Below are 4,394 nucleotides of genomic sequence, written 5' to 3'. Positions count from 1 at the left end.
GGACAGTATGGAGTCATGTCTAAGACTGATGGAAAAGTCTCTCTCTTGTGATCCTGTTTAGGCACAGACATATCATCATTATAATATAGGAGTCATTGAAGGCTTTCCGCAAGGAAGTGAAAAAGAATAGGCCTATTAGTATCTTCTGGCCTTCATGACTAATCTTCCTTCAAAGCCATGTTCCATCCTGGGTGAGGCCTTTCCTGATACTTTCATTTGTTAGTGTTCTGTCAATACTCAAAGAGGATTAGATTTATTTCTTTTCAGGTTTTACCACTATTAGTAGAATTTAAATTTTGGAAGGCATGAACTTTTTTTTTGGATTCCATTTGTATCCCTAGAGACTGGCACAGTGTCTTAAGCACAGAAGGTATTTAGATTGAATTCACTTCAAATATGGGGCCTGTATCACATATTTTATCTTCATAATTTATCATTAAAGAAGTTAGCTCTTATCTCATTGCCTAATTTTATTAATAATACCAAGTATATCCTAAATTGCATATACTATGCAACATAAAAATAAACTTGAATTGAGTTTAATTATATTATTTATTTATTCATTTTTATTTTATATCATTTAATTATTGTACCCTCTAGAGTATCTCTAGAGGGTAGCTTCTGTGCATTGGAAATGTATAACCAGAGATTTTTCAAAATTTTCCAAGTTTTACTTTCCATGTGCCCTGATAAGTCACTTTTCTATGACTTTAGCTTCCTCTTTTAAAAAATGAATGTAATTATTGGAATAACTATCTCAGTGGACCTTTGAAATTTAAGCACTATAAAATTTAATTTCTTTCTCTTTTTTGTTTTCTTTATTATTATTATTATTATTATTATTAAATAGCAGCAGCACAGTGAGCATTTATAAATGTTTATTCACTTACTAACTCACAATTTCATTGTGAACATATAAACTTAAGAAATCATCAAACTCTAAAAATCATGGTTTGAGTTAATGTTTAGTTGACTTAGTAAATATCAAAGATATAAATGAATGGGTTGACCTTGTTAAAGAAAAATGTCAAATTTTTGTCAGATACTATAATAAAGAAAGAAACAATAAGAGAATGATATACAGAAGTTGAAAGATTTAGGAAAGGAGAGAAAAGGAAATATATTGTAATTCGACTTTATTTTCTCAGTTGGAGCACAAAGTGATATCATCACATTGAGGAGGTGGTATTGGATTATGCACAGAGAAAATTTTAAAGAGTATCTATTGGGACAGAGATAGGAAACCAATTAGGAATAAAAAGAATCAGGTCTTCTCCCAAAATCCAGAATTGGACATATCTATTGAAAATCACTTGAGGCCCTGTGGCTGCTGTTGTCACTATGAAGAACATTGTGTTGGAGCTGGTGGTTCAGAAATGACTTTCTTCTTAAGTTACTCTATCAAAGGAAGGATATAAGGAGAAATGGGAGTTTTGATTAAAATAATCTAAATTTTGATAGTTATAAAGGAATACTTATGAGTGATGTCAAATTCAAAGCTGTGACCATCACTGTGTATAGCTAAGGTAGAGTGAACTTGTAAGATTCTTCCTCCCCCTTTGGCTTGGTTTTAAAGAACTTGAAAGGTGGGTAGAGATCCACAAAGATCTAATAATGAATTGTTACTGATTGATTCAACTAACAATGAATTGAAATAGATTGCCAGAGACATGGAAGATGAAGAATCATTGGACAGGTAGAAGTGAAGCTCTTCTTAAGACTTTGGGCACTATTTGTAAGTGAATCAGTTATTCAGGTTTATTAAGAGGAAGAAATTTGATAATAAATTGGTGGAAAGTAGCTTGGTGAAATCATCCTCTTGGGCCAAGAGTACCCTAGGAATGAAACCAAGATGTTACTCAGGGAGTAAGCCTTCTTCTAGTGAAAAGAAGATATCCAAAGTGTTGAGGACACTGGTATCCACCCCCCTCCCCCACCCGTCTAGTGCTTGCTCTCAGTCACACTAAATACATGAAGAAAAGTGAACAGCTACTACAGGTGACCAAGGACCTGGAGCATTAAAAGGGAGCAGACAATCATCAGTGCTGTTTTACATACCAATAATCTGACATCTGTCCATATGAGTGTGAAGTTTACCAGCTGCTTCACACTTCAGGAAGTCCTAGAATACCTGATATGCCCTGCTGTATGATCCTATCATCTCCAAGTTAATCTGTCAGGCAACTATATGCAACCATACCCAGAAGCCATTACAGGCATACAGAATAAGACTTTGTTCAGCAAAGCTGAGGAGCAACTTTTGAACAAGATGGGTCTAGCCATCTATCCCTCTCTGGAGATCTTTCAACACTTGCTGTTCAGAGTCCAATGCCTTCTACTTGTCCCACATATCCAAGACTCTATAGAGCAACTGGCTGCTCATGAAGCAGTATGATCACTTAGAGAACCAGACAGTGCAGTCCTTGCCAAGGGGGAACCAAGTGCTAAAATTTTTAGATGCTGAGGATCTGTATGATGATGAAGTGCTGGAACATGAGATAATGGAAATTGACAGATGCCAGAAGAGGAAAGTCAGTAGCTAGACCAGAAGCTGCATAAGTGTCAGATATTGGTGTTCAGAATGAATTCTCCAGAATTTGATAACTCCACACTGTGCAGAAGCATGGAATGGTACCTGGTATGTTCTGCCCTAGGCAGAGCTACCAAGAACAATGAGACTGAGGGCAAAATCAATCCCTAGAAAGTCCAGTATAAAAGATCTTCCCAAAACAAGGTGTAGTTAAAGTAATAATAATGCTGAAGTATATATTGTCAATGAGAGTAGATATCAATGTATATAGAGGGTTGACCTGCCCTCTGTGGCTCCCAAATGGCAGTTCAGCAATAATTCAGTGGTGGAGATTAGGAGTGTGTCCTTTGTTTTCCTTATCAAGTAGACATCATTAGCTTCATTTACTCTGAGTCTGCCATAATAACTGCTCAGTGAGACAAAGTGGGAACCAGACCACTCCTCTTGGGAATCAAAGTTTCTCTTTTTCCATCTCTGTCATGCTAGTTTGAGAAAGAAAGCTTTCTTTTATCCCCTGGAATTTGTAGTTACAGGTTATGTCCTAAAATGGTTGATTGATCCATGAGGCAGAGAGGAAGGAAGGAGTCTATTTTGAAATAATTTTGATTCACACAGTAGGATTCACACTCTCTAAAGGGAGAGTGAGTGACCCTATTAGGGCTAGGACACAGCATCCTGTCATCCTGTTCATGATTTTACCCAAGAGGCTGTTTTTCTCTGACAAACTTTCCTCCTTTTGTGAGTAAAACACAAAGCTTTAAAAGAGAAATGAAAATATCATCATAAAATCATCAAGGCTCAGTTAAGTCAAATTTGTAGTGTAGGGCCCAGCCAATTTGGTTACATAGTTTCCTTCATTTCAAAATGCAAATTGTTATTCAGAGCAAAGAATGCAAATATTGGGGATAATCTAGTTTTGATAATAAGGGAAGGTTTGACAAAATCTGCACTAATAGTTATGTGGGATGGGAAGAAGGGTTGAAAACAAAAGTGATATAGAATTTAATGAATTAACTATGTGGTTGAGATTGAGAAGGGAGAGAAATGAGATTTGAATAACCTGGGAAGGTACTGAGAGATAGTAAAATTTCAGATCCCAAATGAGAATGAAATATATGCTTAGGAGCAGAAGGACATAAAGAGAGATGCAATTTTTGATTAAAAGAATCTAGATTTTTCATCATTGAAAAGGAATACTTACAGGTGATGGCAAGTTCAAAGCTGTGACCATCACTGTTAATGTAGCTAAGGTAGAGTGGTGGAATAGATAATGGATTTTAAACAACTGGGAATTTAGGGTTTTTGAAAGGACATCAACATGTACTTTATAGTTCCATAGTTAAAAACTGATGCAAAATGGAAGATTATGAACTAAGTGTTGTTATTTAATCATTTTTAGTACTGGCTCCTCATGACACCCTCCCCCCTTTCTTGGCAAAGCTATTAAGGGTGGTTTGCTATTTCCTTCTCTAGCTCATTTTGTAGAAGAGGAAGCTGAGACAAATAAAGTTAAGTGAGTTATACAGGATCACACAGCTAGTTAATATCTAAGTCAAGTCTTTCTGACTACAGACAAAGCACTCTATTTTACTGTGCCATCTAGCTGATTTAGGAGGTAGGTAGTGGGTTATTTGAGAAAGGAAAAAAGGAAAAGGAATTTCTAGGGGGATAATAGTGAACTACTACCATTAAGATATTATTTGGGTAATAAACTTGAATGGAGAGATTAACACAGGAAGAGAGGTTGCAATAAACAGAGAGTAATGCCAATGAGAAATGAGTAGTATACTGGCTCCTAAGACCAGCAGTCTCAAGTTTTAAAGAAAGGAAGACAATAATGTAGGAAGGATCAAGGAAGGCTATA

The 4,394-nt window shown here is 36.0% G+C and overlaps 1 pseudogene; it reads left to right on the top strand.

Moving 5' to 3' along the window:
* The first annotated feature begins 1,670 nt into the window (after positions 1 to 1,670).
* LOC141552859 (microspherule protein 1-like) lies at positions 1,671 to 2,947 on the top strand (annotated as a pseudogene).
* Positions 2,948 to 4,394: the final 1,447 nt, after the last annotated feature.

The sequence above is a fragment of the Sminthopsis crassicaudata genome, chromosome 2 (genome assembly GCF_048593235.1).
Source record: "Sminthopsis crassicaudata isolate SCR6 chromosome 2, ASM4859323v1, whole genome shotgun sequence".
Taxonomy (NCBI): Eukaryota; Metazoa; Chordata; class Mammalia; order Dasyuromorphia; family Dasyuridae; genus Sminthopsis; species Sminthopsis crassicaudata.
This window is presented reverse-complemented; position numbering and strand designations above follow the sequence as displayed.